The sequence below is a fragment of the Pseudophryne corroboree genome, chromosome 6 (assembly GCF_028390025.1).
Source record: "Pseudophryne corroboree isolate aPseCor3 chromosome 6, aPseCor3.hap2, whole genome shotgun sequence".
Taxonomy (NCBI): domain Eukaryota; kingdom Metazoa; phylum Chordata; class Amphibia; order Anura; family Myobatrachidae; genus Pseudophryne; species Pseudophryne corroboree.
Window position 1 is genome coordinate 65,529,505 of NC_086449.1, and position 19,610 is coordinate 65,549,114.

Genomic DNA, 19,610 nt, shown 5'->3' on the forward strand with positions numbered 1-19,610 from the left:
TATACTCCTGTTAGAGTCCTGTCCACATGATAGCCCTTGTGCAGAACCAAACAACCCCCTCTGGTTATATAAATCAGTCTTGTTACAGACCGGAGAGGAGAAACATTTGTAGTTGATCATCTGCACCAGTGTAACGTAATAAACAATGGGGGTCATTCAGACCTGATCGTACGCTAGGTTTTCTCGCTGTACTGCGATCAGGTCATAACTGCGCATGCGTATGCACCGTAATGCACAGGCGCTTAGCACGGGTACAAAGCGGATCGTTGCTGAGCGATGGATTTAACGAAGAATCTAATCGCACAGCCGATTGCAAGGAGATTGACAGGAAGAAGACATTTTTGGGTGGCAACTGACCGTTTTCTGGGAGTGGTAGGAAAAATGCAGGCGTGTCCAAGAGTTTGCTGGGCGGGTGTCTGACATTAATTCCAGACCCAGACAGACTGAAGTGATCGCAGCGGCTGAGTAAGTTCTGGGCAACTCAGAAACTGCAAAAAACTTTCTTTTACCGCTCGGCTGCACATGCGTTCTCACACTTGCAAAGCAAAAATGCACTCCCCTATAGGCGGCGACTATCTGATTACAGCGCTGCAAAAAATAGCTAGTGAGTGATCAGGTCTGAATTAGGCATAATATGTATGATGAAACTCCCTAAAGTTACCTGATATGATTATTCTTTTGTAAATATAATTTGTCACTATCATGGTATAAAAGTAGCTACTACTGACTCCTAATACACTAATATACAACCCACAAGAGATACTATAGCAGTTTTCTTGGTGTAGTGCACTGGTTTGAAACGTACTTTTCATGCAAGGAAGTTTATCCATATTAAATGTTATTAATGCTTTAGTCAAGGTTTGGTATACCAGTTTTAGATTTTATAATAACTTTGTAATAGTGTTACTATGATGGAATATATATTAGATACGTGAATGTAATCAGAATCAGAATCAGCTTTATTGGCCAGGTGTACTCACGTACACTAGGAATTCTTTGTGGTACAATGCATCGCCAAGCAGCAACATGGATGAAAAAAACGTAGCATACATTACAGACATTACACATATGAGTTCATACTGCACATATGCAACTGTACAGTAGACATATTATACATTTAAGACTAAAGACTAAGGCTGCTTGGCAGAGCAGCACCGAGGCAGCCATCCGCGGCGCCAACTAGAATTCACACAATGCACATAATACAGAAGATTTAAGCATTACATCAAAAGATAAACCACACAGACAAAGACACAGAAAGAATAATGCATGATTGGTGTAGGCATTTTGAGTAATAACCTCCAGGGGTTGTGTATTCCACCATCACAAGGCACCAGGTGCGGCAGCCATCTTAGGCGCACTGCGTAGGATTACCCACTATGGAATAGTCCATCCCTAGAAGAGAACACAAAACACAAAAACCCCTTCTAATTTCCCCAGGGGTATCTAATATATGTGGCTCCACCCAAGTTATATTATATATGGCTTGCTTGGGTAAGCCTGCAATAGTAGGTTATTGGGTAGTGACCTACATGTTTATGTGAGGTGATAGACTGCATACACTATACCTTCGGTTATACTAATACTTATGTTATACCTGTAATTGTTGTTCCTCTCGCCTTCAAAGAACCAAACATATTGCAATACAGTATCGATAATCGATAAATAAGTGTATTTTAATGCCAAATAAAGCACAAAGATGTTTATATTATAAGTAATTATGCTATAGTCTAAACCAATATAAATTACCTATACAACATTTCCATGCATGCAATACAAAAAAAATCTCCAATAAAAATATAGTCAGTCAGCTATACCCATTTATTCTAGTACGCTGAATAAAAATAATGGTGCACACCTATGGGCCCTTTGATAAAATACAGGAGAACCATGGTAGTTCCTGCCTGTCCCTTAAGATCCTTTCCATAATTAATGATTAGTTCTTAAGATAAGAAAAGTTTATAGTACAGTCACTAAACTACTGGGGAGACAGATCCACTATTACAGTATCCTGGCCTCTTACTGTCTCCAAACTGCATGAATTACCTCTCCTACCAAGGGAAACTGTACTGTAAGAATGTAACAAGGTATCTGGTCTGAATATTCCTAAAACTCAATACTTTAACCTAAAAGTGGAACAGATGTTATAATAGCATATCAATTTCTGTTCTGTGATTGGATTAATTAAAAACAAGAAGATTCTAAACCTTCATACAGGTCAAATGTAAATGTACAGAGAGATATAGATTTGGATGGGTTATATTATTTCTGTGCAGGGTAAATACCAGCTGCATGTAGCCCACAGATGCTAGACAGCTTTATTTTTACACTGTAATTTAGATCTCTGTCTGGACACACCCCACACATATCTAATCTCTCTGCACATGTTACATGTGCCCCACCAGCACTGCAACATGGTTTTTCCCAATTGTGTGCTTCTTTGCTTTGCTAACAAATTGGAATCAGGCCCTTTGTTCTGTCTTATACAAATTGGTAACCCTACAATTGTGTAACTGTTAGATCTAATACATATTACAGAACTTTAGTTGTGAAAAAGTAAAAATAATCATAAATTAATGTTAGATTGTAAGGACACAACAGGCTGTCAAAAAATAACATTTACATTTTTTTTAATTATAGTGCAAAAAAAATACAGATTGACGCCATGTCTCAAGCCAAGAGTCACCTTCTGGATGTGAATTTAGTAGGTGTGATGGAAACAGTTTAGATAAAGAAGCATCAGTGATACATCAATAAGAAAGAAAACATCTACATAGACAGCACTCACAAAGACAGCACTCAATGATATAGCTCTGACAGAGACAGTCCTCACAGAGACAGTGCTCACAGAGATAGCACTCACAGCAATGCTCGCAGAGAGACAACACACACAAACTTATTTTGATAATTGTATCACCAATGATGTCTATCACATATAACATGAGGTTCCTTCCAGGTTTGCATCCTCAGGCACTATTAGGGTCATGTACTGCAGGTGCACTACAGATCAGTCAGCTGGTGAATTATGGTGGGGTGCACCATTTTTTTGGCCCTGCAGAAGCCTGTTTCAGCCTGCTAGAGAAGAATGTCCCTACCTTAAAATCATACACTACCTGTTTGGTCTAGCCAGAGGCCATTCCTGCTAAAAGATGACCATCAATGGTTGAATATTTTCTCCATGGCTGGGGTTTGCTTTCTCAGCTTCAATATTGTTCAAACACAATTCAAATTTTAACATGGTGGTTAAGGTGTTTTAGTGTCCTTAATCAAATGTCACCGCTCTTTCCTACCACCTGCTATCATTATGCTTTAGCTATAGGATCTCCAACTCACATTTGGTAAAATTGTCCCTGTGTAAGGGCAGACAGGCTTCAGATATTCATCTTCCAAATATCTGATCAAATCCTAGGTTCTGCAGTTTCTTTCAGTCATGGTTTCTAACTACTACTGCATACCAACATCACCCCTAAAGCATTTTACCAATACTGAGAAGGCACTAATACCCAATACATTGGAAATATATCACCCATCACCCATATCTGAATGATTTGGTAGGATAGACTTTTAAATGCAAATGGATGACCAGATTCTGTCTTCACAAGATATACTGGCGGAGTTCACTTCTACCTAGTTTGATTGGCTCATAATTAAGGAATTGGATACCTGTAACTCTTATTTAGGACCTCTCTCCTTCCACTATTCCACCTCTTCTTTCTTCCCTCTCCTTTACCCTAGTGGCAGTACAGACCTAGTAATTGTTATTTCTTCTAAAATGACTGTATTGTCAATGCTTTATTGTTATCACGCTACTGTAATATTTTTATGCATTGTTCCATCTGAACAGTTCCTGACCTGTTTACTTCTTTTAATGCTTTTTATTTCACAAAATGCTAAATATGGAATGAATAAAAAAATATGACAACAATGGGTAACTGGAAGAGTATTTTATTACTGGGAACAATGTCTTGTGTAAGGAAATAAAAGACTTATACATATAAGCAGTTTTCAAGTTATCAATGCATCTTGTTAGAAAATGGGGAAGAGGATAGAAAAAATATAAATTTATCCCCATCATCTCTACTGTTCAAAAGGAGTAATACACACATCTGTCATGGGGACATTGGATTAGGAGCAATGACATAAGTTATCCAAGCAGTTTAGGGCAGGGTGATTGTTTTACTTTTGGTTATTTCTCTGGAGGACAGGAGACAAGTATAGACAGCAGTGATCAGGGAATACTATGTATCTCTCCTTCTACGGAGCAATCCCTGATTGGCAGGAAGACCCTGTGTTTATATTTCACCACCTGTAAAAAACATAGAAAATCCCTTTGCAGAGTAATAATAATGGTAAATGATCTTTTGGGGTTTTATTATTTGGAGTCAGATTATCAGCACCAATTGACCCCTTAACCACTTAACTGGCAAATATTATTTTCCAAAAACTGCTCAGTAATTGTAATTTTTTATTATTGAATTAGGTTAAGAACATCTATCTAAAACATATCCCACAATTTTATTTTAAAATTAATTATACTTTCAATAATATAGATTTTTCAGAACATCGGTTACTGATATAAATCAGTCTTCTGTGGATCAATCATGATTATTGCAACTTTGCATTTTGTATACAGAAGCAGTCATGTGGTAACCAGTGAGAAGGAGAGAAGGTGAGGTCTGGATACTATATATTTCCCCAGCAGCTGCTAATCTCTGCAGCCATAAATGGGGGTTGCCGCCAGGCTGCCCGATCAGCAGTGATTTTCAGAACAGAAGGCACTGGATGAGGGTACAAGGAAACAAAAGAGCAAAATGGTCCCCCTGAGAGTGGCAGCTGCTTTTAGATTATCTTCCATAAGCTGCACAGTGGGAATTTCTGACTGGATTCCTCAGATTGAACCATGTCAAGGAAGGACCAGCCTGGTAGGGTGGCATCTAATGTGACCATTCCAGGCAAGTGGTTAAATATCACTAATAAATCCATCTTCTAAAAACAGATTTATCAAGAACAGTTTTTACTCAGCATCAAGTTTTGTCAATTAATAATATTTTCCTCTCTGAGAAGGATCATTATGTTCAATGTCATGGTTGGTAACATGTATACTCTTACTATGATTCTAGTTCTAATTTTTATTATTAGCCTGGTACACAATATGCTCTCTTTGGGACTTATTTAACATGATGTAGAAATCAATGATGTGCTGTAATCCATAGCAACCAAATATCAGCTATTTCCTGTCTAGTGGCAGCAAGAAAACAAATATTATCATCTGATTGGTTGCTATGGGATACAGGAGACCAGAGTCTTATATGCAACATTATACAATATAGTGCAGAGTACTCATTATTGGGGATGCGGTCAATTTACCTACAATCAAAATCCTTACTGTCAAAATCCCGACAACCATTCAGCGACTAACAAAATACAGACAAGGTCAAAATACCAACATTTAAAATGTTGACAGGTCAAAAAGTCAACATGAGTTTTTCATGATTTTTTTTTATTGAAACCGACTTGTTCATACTTTACCATCTCAGTGGACCCAGAGGGGGAATATAATAATGTGCCGAGTGCAGCGAGGCATTTTGCCCAAAGCATGGCAAGTGCAGCGTGCCAAGCGAGGGAACGTGGTACACTTATACAGTGTCCATGTAAACCTATATCGACTTACACACCAAAAAACAATTAAAAACTTTTGTTGACTTTTAAACCTGTCAACATTTTAAATGTTGGTATTTTGACCTTGTCTGTATTTTAAATGACTGTATTTTGACCGTCCGTCAATTGTTGTCAGGATTTTGACCGTCGGGATCTTGATTGTTGATATTTAATACTGAGGCAGGTAAGAATACAATAGAAATGTATGAGGTAATGAATAATGAGGTATAAGAGTGATCAGAGAGGAAACTTGTAGAGTGAAACCTGCCAGCCTGCAGGGTTCCTGTATATCTGTCCATTACATGTTAGAGGGAGAAATTGCCATTGTATCAGCCACCAATGGCTGCTGTATATTTCCTCCTTCATGACCTGATCTCACCTTAAGGTCCGTACACACTTAACGATAAAATGAGCGACGTCGCTCATTTTCCCCCTCCTTGAGTGACGTCGCTCATTTTATCGTCAAGTGTGTATGCCGCCAGCGATGACAGATGCGCAGACCCGCGGGTCGGCAACGATCATCGCTGTTGGTAGGGCATGCATGAAGGATGTGGACTGTCGTCCACGACCTTCATGCAGGGCTGGCGGGGGCGTGACATCACTAAGCGATATGAGCAGTCACATCGCTCCCGCTGGCCGGCTGGCCCGGGAGGGGAAAACATTAGACGATGTCACTCTCATTTGAGGTATGCAGTCTTATCTTACTGCAAATACAAATCCATAAGTCAGATGATACAGCAAGTGTGACATGTAGCTGCAATTTCCAGTGTACATGAGAAAATCACATGTAATTGAATCAACCCCATACAAAAAAATATTTATTCTACTATTCCAAGTACCAGCATTGGTAGAACAGCTCTATATTAGAGTCACACCAATGATGCACCATAAACACTTGTACAAGTTCTACAGTATATTATCACTTTCTCATACCTGGTTGTTATTTTCTTTACTGTATGTTCTAATAATTTGCCATTATATTTTCATCTTCCTTATATAAAAGCTCAATAAGAGTAATGTTTTAAACCAGTGCACTACACCAAGAAAACTTCTATTCTGTCTCTTGTTTGTTTTATACTAGTGTGTTGGATGTAAGTAGTAGCACCCATTATTCCAGGATAACGACAAATTATATTAACAAATAAATAATCATTTCAGGCAGTGTTTGTGGATACACATAGTTTATTATATTACACTGGTGCAGAGGATCAAATATAGATGTTTCTCCTTTTCAGTCTCTAACAAAATTAATTTCAATAAAAGTTTTGTCACATTCAAAAAATTAAAATATCCTCACTTGTAACCATATTGAAGTGATACACATTAACTTACTGAAACACTTGCTACATTTAGGCCCTCAAAGTGGCTTATCATGTGATTAATAAATGTTGTCTTTCTCTGATGTATAACAAGTTGTTGCTTCTCAATAAAACACTTGCTACATTCTGAGCATTTTGTTTCTCTCCTGTGTGAATCCTTAAATGACTAACAAGCTGTGTCTTATGGGTAAAACACTTGCTGCATTCAGAACATTGAAATGGCTTCTCTCCTGTGTGACTCCTGTGATGTGTAACAAGAGATGACTTTTGGGAAAAACACTTGCTACATTCAGAACATTTGAATGGCTTCTCTCCTGTGTGAATCCTCTGATGTAGAACAAGGTTAAAACACTTGCTACACTCAGTACATGTAAATGGTTTCTCTACTGTGTGTCTCCTCTGATGTGTATCAGGATGTGCCTTCTGGGCAAAATATTTGCTGCATTCAGAACATGTAAATGGTCTCTCTCCTGTGTGAATCCTCTGATGTGTGAGAAGTGCTGATTTATATGTAAAGCTTTTGTCACACTCAGAGAACAGTTGTGGTTTCTCTCCTGTGAGACTCATCATGTATTAGATGAGATACAAATTAGCTTTATAAGGCTTTTCCTTTACAGAAAATAAATATGCTTTTGTGTTTCCTCCAGAGGTATAATAAGTTGATCAGAAAATAATATCCCTTTCGACAATATTCTTATATGGAATATTGCTCCTTATAAGTCCTATAAGAAAACAAATTATATATATATATATATATATATATATATATATAGGCATAAAGATTAAAAGGGTAAATCTTTTTTTTATGCAGATGATGATTTAAATTTATATACACTATAAACATGACCCAGTCCTTAAACATTGTTTATATAATTGTTTATGTTATCAAATTTCTAAATAATCACTTCCAGTCATATGTACATTCCAGAAACGTCTACCCTCCTGGAACAGGCACTCTTTATTGTACAGTACACATAGTTTGTAGCCTGGCTTAATAATCTAATGTATATATATATATATATATATATATATACATATACATACACTTGTGCTCATAAGTATACATACCCTAACAGAATTTGTAATTTTCTGGCCATTTGTCAGAGAATATGAATGATAACTCATACACTTTTCTTTCACTCATGGTTAGTGGTTGGGTGAAGCCATTTATTGTCAAACAACTATGTTTACTCTTTTTAAATAATAATGACAACAGAAACTACCCAAATTACCCTGATCAAATGTTTACATACCCTGGAGATTTTGGCCTGATAACATGCACAAAAGTTGACACAAATGGGTTGGAATGGCTACTAAAGGTAACCATCCTCACCTTTGATCTGTTTGCTTGTAATCAGTGTGTGTGTATAAAAGGTCAGTGAGTTTTTGGACTCCTGAAAGACCCTTGCATCTTTCATCCAGTGCTGCACTGATGTGGCTGGATTCTGAGTCATGGGGAAAGCAAAAGAATCAAAGAATCTGCAGGAAAAGGTAATTGAAATGTATAAAACAGGAAAGGGATATAAAAAGATATCCAAGCAATTGAGAATGCTAATCAGCAGTGTTCAAACTCTAATTAAGAAGTGGAAAATGAGGGATTCTGTTGAAACCAAATCACGGTCACGAAGACCAACAAAAATTTCAGCCACAACTGCCAGGAAAATTGTTCAGGATGCAAAGAAAAATCCACAAATAACTTCAGCTTAAATACAGGACTCTGAAAAAAGTGGTGTGGTTGTTTCAAGATGCACAATATGGAGGCATTTGAAGAAAAATGGACTGCATGGTCGAGTTGCTAGAAGAAAGCCATTACTACGCATGTGCCACAAAGTATCCCACTTACAATACTCCAAACAGCACAGAGACAAGCCTCAAAACATAGTCATTTGGAGTGATGAGACCAAAATTGAACTTTTTGGCCACAACCATAAACGTTGAAATTGCAGAGGAGTCAACACGGCCTATGATGAAAGGTACACCATTACTACTGTGAAACACAGAGGTGGATCACTGATGTTTTGGGGATGTGTGAGCTACAAAGGCACTGGAAACTTGGTCAAAATTGATGGCAAGATGAATGCAGCATGTTATCAGAAAATACTGGAGGAAAATTTGCACTCATCAGCCCGGAAGCTGCGCATGGGACATACTTGGACGTTTTAACATGACAATGATTCAAAACACAAGGCCAAGTCGACCTGTCATTGGCTACAGCAGAATAAAGTGAAGGTTCTGGAGTGGCCATCTCAGTCTTCTGGCCTCAATATCATTGAGCCACTCTGGGGAGATCTCAAATGTGCAGTTCATGCAAGACAGCCCAAGAATTTAAAGGAACTGGAAGCTTTTTGCCAAGAATAATGGTCATCTTTATCATCAGAAAAAATAAATAGCCTCATCCACAACTACCACAAAAGACTTCAAGCTATCCCATATTACAGACTGCTAAATTAATTTGAAAGCATGGGGGTGGATTATAAAACAGTTAAATGGATAAGAAACTGGTTGCAGGATTGGAAACAGACAGTTGTAGTTAATGGAGTGCAATCTATGGAGGACAATGTTACCAGTGGAGTACACCAGGGATCGGTCCTTGCTCCAGTTCTCTTTAATATCTTTGTTGGTGACATTGCAAATGGTATTGAAGGGAAGGTATGCCTTTTTGCAGATGATACAAAGATATGCAACAGGGTAGACACACCGGTAGGGGTAACACAAATGATTGATGACCTAGGTAGGCTTGAGAAATGGTCAAGAATGTGGCAACTACAGTTTTATGCTAAAAAATGCAAAATCATGCACTTGGGTCTCAAAAACCCAAAGGCTAAATATAGTATCAAGGGTACTATAATTGAAACTACTGAGGAGGAAAGGGATTTAGGAGTCACTATTTCAAGTGACTTGAAGGCAGGAAAGCAATGTAACAAAGCAATGAGAAAGGAAAGTCAGATGCTTGGTTGCATAGTGAGAGGAATCAGCAGCAGGAAAAAAGAAGTGATAATGCCACTGTATAGGTCATTGGTACGGCCCCATCTGGAATACTGTGTCCAGTTCTGGAGACCATATCTCCAGAATGATATAAATACATTAGAGAGTGTACAAAGAAGGGCAACTAAAATGGTGCATGGTCTACATCACAAAACCTACCCAGAAAGGCTAAAAGATCTTAACATGTATAGTTTGGAGGAGAGAAGGGAAAGGGGGGACATGATAGAAACTTTCAAATATATCAAGGGTCTTAACAAAGTTCAGGAGGGAAACATTATTCAAAGGAAGAGAAGTATTAGAACTCGAGGACATACAGAGAGACAGGAGGGGGGATGTTCAGGGGAAATTTAAGGAAAAATGACTTCACAGAAAGGGTAATGGATAAGTGGAATGGCCTCCCATCAGAGGTGGTAGAGTCTAAGACTGTAGAGCAAGTTAAACATGCTTGGGATAGGCATATGAATATCCTTACAAAGAATTAAGGTTCAAAAAGGGTTGAGCTTGCCTAAAGGATAAAAAAAGGGGCAGACTAGATGGGCCAAGTGGTTCTTATCTGCTGACAAATTCTATGTTTCTGTTTCTTTGTAAGCTGTCATTGATGTTAAAGGCAATACACAGTATTAAGAACTGGGGTATGTAAACTTTTGATCAGGGTCATTTGGGTAATTTCTGTTGTTATTATGATTTAAAAAGAGTAAACACAGTTATTTGACAATAAATGGCTTCACCTAACCACTAACCATGAGTGAAAGAAAAGTTTGTGAGTTATCATTCATATTCTCTGACAAATGGCCAGAAAATCACAAATTCTACTAGGGTATGTAAACTTAGGAGCACAACTGTATGTATATATATATATATATATATATATATATATACTAGTCTTTTTGGACCGTCACTCCCCCAATGAGTTAAAATGCTCCGGTGCACTCTTGGTAAAAATGGATACAGCAAACAAAAGAAGCGGCACTCAGATGCTGAAGAAAGCAAATTCTATTTCACTCAAAGTGATCCCAACGTTTTGAGGGTCTAAACGCCCCCTTTGTCAAGGTGTACAATAAACAAACAAAATCAATCACATACCTTATATACAGAAGAAACCCGCCAGTGTGCATCTCTTGCCCGCCCGGCCGTCCGCGTCCAGTCATCACTTCCATCTCCCGACTTTGACATCATCCACTGCGCACCCTGTGCGTGTATATGTGTCATGGTAACCCCGTCGCTCTGACCGGCCGGGCTGCGGCGCTGCATAAGACATATTAACAGTGTGCAGAAAAAAATTCAACAGATCCCAGTCACCAATAGGCATATATTTAAGGTGACAGCTGAACATGTAAGCGTATAAGTGCATTTGAAACAGGGCTGATATGCAGGGGTACTAGTCTATAGCATATATCACTAAGTAAATGCCGTTATCCTATAGTATTAAGACCCTAATGTTGGACACTATAAGAGGCAACCATATCTGACAAGACCTACACCTCAACTGGCACCTTCATAAACAATAAAACTGCCTGGTATTCAAACATTTGCATACAAGAAAAGTGACTAATAGATAACCAACTGTCAATAAGATCGCTAGTTCTACAATGTGAGGCTATTGATGAAAAATGTTCCAACTCAGCTTCTCATTAAGACCATTTGGATTTGTAGTATTTAGTTTTGAAAATCCACTCAGCTTCAAGCTGTAAGAGCTTGCCATCCCTATCACCTCCCCTGATGTGTTTGGGAACGTGATCTATAACCACTTGTCGGAGATCGTTCATAGTGTGCTTTGCCATGGCAAAATGCCATGCAACCGGCTGCTCTGATTCTTTACCTGCCAATGCCTGTTTAATGGCAGAACGGTGAAGAGCCATTCTCTCCTTCAGTGTTCTCACTGATTTGCCCACATAGGCCCTCATTCCAAGTTGTTCGCTCGCAAGCTGCTTTTAGCAGCTTTGCACACGCTAAGCCACCGCCTACTGGGAGTGAATCTTAGCATAGTAAAATTGCGACCAAAAGGTTCGCAATATTGCGAAAAGACATCTCTGTGCAGTTTCTGAGTAGCTCGAGACTTACTCTGCCAGTGCGATCAGTTCAGTCAGTTTCGTTCCTGGTTTGACGTCACAAACACACCCAGCATTCGCCCAGACACTCCTCCATTTCTCCAGCCACTCCCGTGTTTTTCCCAGAAACGGTAGCGTTTTTTCCCACACGCCCATAAAATGACCAGTTTCCACCCAGAAACACCCACTTCCTGTCAATCACATTACGATCACCAGAACGAAGAAAAAACCTTGTAATGCCGTGAGTAAAATTCCTAACTGCATAGCAAATTTACTTGGCGCAGTCGCAGTGCGAACATTGCGCATGCGCAGTAAGCGGAAAATCGCTGCGATGCGAAGAAAATTTCCGAGCGAACAACTCGGAATGACCCCCATAATGCAGTCCACATGGACACCTTATAAGATAGGTGATATGCATGGTTGTGCAAGTCAGGACAAATTTGATCCTGTAGATCTTATCACAATGGGGGTTCCTGAAGCTTGAACATTCTGTCATATTTTCACAGGTCGTACATTTAATGCACTTGTAGCATCCATGTGGCCTACCCAAGAGAGATGTGGAGGTTAGTGTCTGTTGTTGTATTGCTGACTGAAACCCAGTGATGTCCGAATGTACTACTTGATCTCTAATGTTTCTCCCACGTGAGAAACACATCGTAGGGCGCGTTCCTCTGAATATGGGAAGTGATTGATCTGGGGCCACTATGGGCCATAAAGCTCTCGATGCTCTCTGTACCACTGGACTCGCCGTGTTGAACCTGGAAATAAAAGGAATAACAGACTTCTGTTGTCGAATATTTGAGGAAAGAAGGTATTCTCTAGATAACTGCATGACATCTTGTTTGTGTTTCATGAGTAATTGTTGACTATATACTCTCTCTAGGAATTTGGATTCTACATTGTCCAATTCCACTTCTAAAGTGGTGCGATCACTAATAATTTGTGAGATCCTGATCATTTGGGATCGGGGGAGTCCATCCTTGAGGGCCTTAGGATGATGGCTATTGGCCCTCAATAGCGTGTTCCTATCAGTCTGCTTGCTGTACAAACTCGTGTGGAGTATACCCTCTCTGATGGTCCTTCAACATCCAAATAACTCAATGAGCAAGTGCTGGTTTGGTAAGTATATTTAATACCCATCTGTCTTGAATTAATTGATCGCATAAGTAGATCAAACCGTTCACTGCCTCCCGTCCACAGGATGAACAAGTCATCTATAAAACGGGTAAACAGTAAAATATGGCGAGAAATTGACTCATCCGTGAAGAACACAATATCCTCCTCCTTAAACATGAACACATTGGCAAATGATGGGGAGACATTGCTCCCCAAAGCATAGCTTGCATAAGAGACGAGAAATGCAACAGAGTACAGCAGGCACCTCTAACAGCGATTGTGAATATAGCCCAGTTGATTCAGAAGGGCCCTCCTAAGGCAAAAGTGTCCCTTTAGGGACCCTGCCAGCAACCCCAAAATAAAAAGGAAGAAGAGGTCGACCACCCGCATGGGAGGCCAGTGCACGCGGAACGAGAGGTACCTCAACAAACAGAAAACTTTAATTTATAATCTCTCTAAGAGAAGTCTATCTGAAGCCGAGCAAAGTGTACTCGAAAACGGTCTTACGTTTGTCCCCACCAGTTCCATTAATGACTTTAGATGGCACATTGAACTTCACCAGTATTCACATAAACTTAGACACCAAGAATTTTTTCAACACTCATCAGGGAAGGATCCTCCCCCTTCTAAGACAAAAGTTATATCTGCACACACCTCATTATTAAATCTAAATTTGGAACATAAGTTCCATCTCAGACCCCTATTGGATTTGTGGTAAATACCATCTACTGTGGGGGTGCTACCAACTACAGCTATGACAGATACAAGAACAGAAAGATGAAAATGGCTGTATTGTCAGTGCACATGGGGGAGACTAGATATGGTTATCCCATCTGCCCATATTTCAATAAAATGTAACTTTTATTAATGTTTGTTTAAAATTGGTGTACAATAATTACACATGACCAAGAGTATAAGCGAAACATAAAGGTTAAAAATCTGACATAGACAAAACATACTTTCCGTCACTTCTCTCCTTTCTCCGTACGCATTTCCTTTTCAAGGAGGAATCATTCCTCCCAATTTCGGTGCACTCTCATTGGTACTATAGGTTCGAACTTTCCTACGACCATACCCCTACGCTTGCGCCCAATCTCGTCCGATCTTGGAAGCTAAACGCAGGTGGGCTGAGTCAGTACCTAGATGGGCGACCATTAGGGAATACCCAGTGAAGTAGGAAACTCCCTTTCCTGTAGAAAAAAAACCAACAGCAGTATCACCACTTATACTATATTTTCCCACTCCTTCCACATTCTTTTCACACATTACTGAGGTTATTTTTTAGAAGTTTTACCAAGTGCATGGGCTCTCCCACTTCACGATTGTAACCCAATTAGGGCTGCATTAATACAAACATTGTTTGTACAGATCTTGGGCAGAGGGAAGTAGCCTAACATGTAGCTAACTTCCGACATGCAATTATCCAGGAATAATTAAGATCTGAACACTTATTGGGAGACCGCTGTCTCCAGCTGACCTATCCACACTTACTCCATCTCCAATCTGTCGTGTTTAGCCCCCATGTATTTTAAAGAGTAGAAATAAAGATTGTATTGTTGATTTATCAACCAACAGATAGTTTACATAAGAGTGCGCCCAAACAAGAGTCATACTTTTTCTTCCATATATGTACAGTTCCCCCTCTCTTTGACTTCGGGCGCACCGCCACACGGACAGATACTGATTGCTATTACTCAGCACTATTGTCCATTCTTGTTAGGGTCTCCTGCCCTGTGCTGCCACGTCGTCATGGCAACCGGGAGACACGTGCTAGCGGAGTAACCTGAGCGCAGCTGATACTCCGGTTCGGGTCTTTTGCTGTGCAGTGATTATAGGCTCTGTGCACGGCAGGGGATCCGGTGCTGGTTTTTGTGCTCACAGTCTGTGAGGTCTGAGTGGGGCGTGGACAACACCTGCTTTATAAGGCCTCTTCTCAGGTTAAGCAGATGCTGCTGAATCTTTGTTGGTTAGTCACTTCCTGAAAGTTAGCCAGTACTGTGTAGCTTTGTATTTGTTTGTTGCTTACTGCAAATAAGCCTGGGGATTTGGTATTACACTCTGCCAATCCAGACCTAGCAGTAAGACTGGAGTCAGTCGTTTAGCTTGCTGGGGTTCTGTTACTACTCTGTGAACTTAGCAAGTTTGCGGCTGTATTCTAAGACTTGCCTGTCTAATCCTGTCTCACTGTGCTAGGTGTCAGTGGTCAGTTTAGTGGCAGTAAGCTGAACCTGTGCACTGCAAGTGAGAATTAGGATTGTGGAGACTCTCCTTGTGTCCATCATTCCATCTCTGACCAAGGAGTTTACTGCCACACCCGTTTGTAACCCTTTAGGGTTTTGCTGTTGCCCTTAACAACAGCATTTCGGGTTCTCTACGTATTAAAACACAACATTTTACTTTTCTCATCTGAGCATTACTAATACAAGGGAGACACACAGTTCCTTAGCCTCTGGGTTTCTCTGTTCACTTTGTGTGTATTTTGTTACCCTATCACCTTCTGTGTACGTAATGTCATATTCCCCAGTCTGTCTGTGAGTCCATTTGTTTTGCATACCTATCCGTTCAGACACCAGTACATTCATGCAGGCACTGGTGTGCATAACATATTCAGCAGCCTAATACTCCTGTTGAAATTTTTTGGGAATATGGAGCATACCCCTCAAAATACGTTGCAACAGGTGGTCGATCAGATGCAGGTCCTGACTCGACAATTTAATGATTTGTCCATTAAAATGCACAGCTCCCAGGCTGCTGGCGGAGCTCCCGCAGCAGCAGCACCTGCAGGGGTTAAGGAGCCGAAAGTAAATCTCCCGGATAGTTTTTCTGGAGATCGCTCGCAGTTCTTTTGTTTCAAGGAGAGCTGCAAGCTATACTTCCAGCTTAGGCCTCAGTCTTCTGGGTCGGAGATTCAGCGGGTGGGCATAGTGATTTTCTTGCTACAAGGAGACCCACAGGTCTGGGCATATGGGTTGCAGCCTGACTGTCCGTCGCTTAAAAGTGTTGATGCTTTTTTTACGGCACTGGGCATGTTGTATGATGACCCTGACAAGACGGCCTCAGCCGAGGCTCAGATTTCGATCCTTAAGCAAGGGCGAAGGCCAGTTGAGGTTTACTGTACGGAGTTTCGGAGGTTGGCCCATGATACCCAGTGGAATGACCCAGCCCTGAGACACCAGTACCGAAGAGGTCTTTCTAACCAGATAAAGGACCAACTGGTACAATATCCCTTGCCTGATAGCTTGGATCAGCTCATGCAGTTATCCATCCGGGTGGATAGACGGCTGAGAGAGCGTAGGCTTGAAAGGGAGACTGAGATTTCCTTCTTTCCCAAGGGAACCTCAGACTATGAGGAATTTTCCGAGGAGCCTATGCAGATTGGGGCTACCCGCCTCTCCTCGCGTGAGAAGACGCGGAGGAGACAGCAGGGGTTGTGTTTGTACTGTGGGAATAAAGGTCATGTGGTAGTATCATGACCAGAAAAGCCGGAAAACTTCAGGGCCTGAGGGTGATAGGAAATATACTGTCAGGCCAGAAGTCAGAATTTCCCAAGAAGACTTTTATCATTCCGGTGACCTTGAAGATCCACGGTCAAACTGTCAAGACTGAGCCCTTTGTGGACAGTGGGGCCGACGGGGTTTTTATGGACCGCCAATTCGCCCTGAAACACTCTGTTCCCTTAGTACCCTTGGCATCGGAAATTGAGATTTGTGGGTTAAACGGGGAACCATTATCCCAAGGTAAAATTACCTCTTGCACTAGCCAGATTTCTTTGTTTATTGGAGCCACACACTCTGAAAAATTGTCCTTTTATGTGACTGTCTGTACTTTTGCCCCATTGGTGTTGGGGTTACCTTGGTTAAGGGCCCACAATCCTCAATTTGACTAAGTCTCTGGGGATATTCTTAGTTGGGGTATTGATTGTTTCAGGAGTTGCTTGAGCCTTCCAGTCAGGGTCTCGCAGCTAAGTTTGCCAGGATTGCCAGGGTGTTATGCAGATTTTGCGGACGTGTTCTCCAAAAAAGTTGCAGAGGTACTACCTCCCCATCGCCCCTATGACTGTGCCATTGATTTGTTGCCAAATGCTACGCTTCCCAAGAGCAGGTTGTACTCCCTGTCACGTCCTGAGACTCAGGCTATGGCAGAGTACATTCAGGAGAACTTGGCTAAGGGATTTATCAAACCTTCACAGTCTCCAGTTGGGTCGCGGTTCTTCTTCGTGGGTAAAAAGGACGGTTCGTTGCGACCCTGCATCGACTTCAGGGAATTGAACCGTATCACGATTAAAAACTCATACCCACTGCCTCTCATTTCGGTCTTGTTTGACCAGCTTCGTACTGCCACCATTTTTTCTAAGATTGACCTACGCGGTGCGTGCAATCTAATCCGAATAAGAGAGGGGGATGAATGGAAGACTGCCTTAAATACCCACTCAGGGCATTATGAATATTTGGTGATGCCTTTTGGGCTCTGTAATGCCCCGGCAGTCTTCCAGGATTTCATGAATGATGTGCTCAGGGAATATTTGGATAGATTCTTAGTTGTATACTTAGATGACATCCTAATCTTCTCCCATTCCCTGGAGGAACATCGGAAGCATGTACGCTTAGTCCTCCAGAAACTCAGAGACCACCGGCTTGGGGCGAAGCTGGAGAAGTGCGAATTTGAAGTTCAGCAAATCGCATTTCTAGGATATATTATCTCCCCAGAAGGTTTCCAAATGGAGGGTTCCAAGGTACAGGCAGTCCTGGATTGGGTGCAGCCCACTAGTTTGAAGGCGCTTCAGCGTTTCCTGGGCTTTGCGAATTTTTATAGACGATTTATCGCTGGATTTTCGTCTATAGTGGCGCCCTTGGTGGCACTCACTAAGAAAGGGGCGGATGTTGCTCACTGGTCTTGTGAGGCTAAAGCGGCTTTTGCCCGTCTCAAAAGGGCATTTGTTTCGGCCAAGGTGCTGCGACACCCAGATCCAGAGCGTCCTTTTGTGGTGGAGGTGGATGCCTCTGAGATGGGTATTGGGGCAGTGCTTTCTCAGATGGGAGTGTCTGATAATCGCCTTCATCCCTGTGCTTACTTTTCCCGTAAATTTTCGCCTGCCGAGATGAATTATGACGTGGGTAACCGGGAATTGCTGGCTATTAAGGATGCACTCGAGGAGTGGAGACACTGGCTTGAGGGGGCTAAGTTTGTTGTCTCAATTCTCACTGACCATAAGAATCTGGCATATTTAGAGTCAGCGAAGCATCTCAATGCCAGGCAGGCACGATGGGCTTTGTTTTTTGCTCGCTTTAATTTTTTGATAACATATCGCCCTGGGTCAAAAAACATCAAGGCTGATGCGCTCTCGCTGAGTTTTGCTCCAATCCAGGAGACCACCGAGGAGCCGTTGCCCATTGTGTCCCCATCATGTATTAAAGTGGGCATTACCCAGGACCTCTTATCATTAGTCCTTAGAGCACAGGAGCTGGCTCCTCCAGACCTTCCGGTAGGTCTTTTGTTTGTGCCTCCTAGGTTAAGACAGCGAGTGTTCCTGGAATTCCATGCCAAGAAGTCGGCAGGTCACCCGGGTATTGCCAGAACTCGGGAGTTGCTATCTAGGGCGGTGTGGTGACCCTCGGTGGCTAAGGATGTGGATCAGTGGGTTCGGGCATGTGACATCTGTGCCCGAAATAAGACTCCTAGAGGGGTTCCTGTTGGCCCATTACATCCACTCTCTATCCCATCTAAGCCATGGACCCACATTTCAATGGATTTTGTGGTGGACTTGCCCAAATCCTTGGGGATGACAGCCATCTGGGTTGTCGTTGACAGGTTTTCGAAGATGGCGCACTTCGTTCCACTGGTTGGGCTGCCATCGGCCAGACGCCTGTCTGAATTATTTATGCTGCATGTTGTGCGTCTCCACGGGTTGCCACTTGATGTGGTCTCTGACCGCGGATCCCAGTTTGTGGCCAAATTCTGGAGGGCATTTTGTTCCGATCTCCAGATTTCTCTCAGCTTGTCGTCAGGCTACCATCCGCAGTCTAATGGGCAGACTGAAAGGGTGAACCAGTCCTTGGAGCAGTTCCTCAGGTGTTATGTCTCCAAGTGTCAGACTGGGTTGCTCATCTGTCCATGGCGGAGTTTGCCTATAACAACGCGGATCACTCTGCTACAGGGATCTCTCCCTTCCTTTGTGTGTATGGGCATCATCCTAAGGCCAATTCGTTTGACCCCCTGGACTCCACGCCTGGTGGTTCCTCTGTGGTTTCGGTCCTTAGAGGTATTTGGTGGAAAGTGAAGAAAGCCTTTGTGTCTGTGTCATTAGATACCACGAGGGTTTTGATAAGCGGAAAAGACCCTGCAGCTTCAAATTAGGAGACTTCGTCTGGTTGTCTACCAAGAATTTGAAGTTGAGACAGCCATCTCATAAGTTAGGCCCCCGGTTCATCGGCCCTTATAAGATCACCAGGGTTATCAATCCGGTGGAATTTCAGTTAGATCTGCC

At 41.6% G+C, this 19,610-nt stretch overlaps 2 pseudogenes; both read left to right on the forward strand.

Moving 5' to 3' along the window:
• The window catches only part of LOC134934280 (zinc finger protein 567-like), a 72,483-nt pseudogene that overhangs the window by 16,398 nt on the left and 36,475 nt on the right, over positions 1-19,610 (forward strand).
• LOC134937103 (5S ribosomal RNA) lies at positions 14,188-14,306 on the forward strand (annotated as a pseudogene).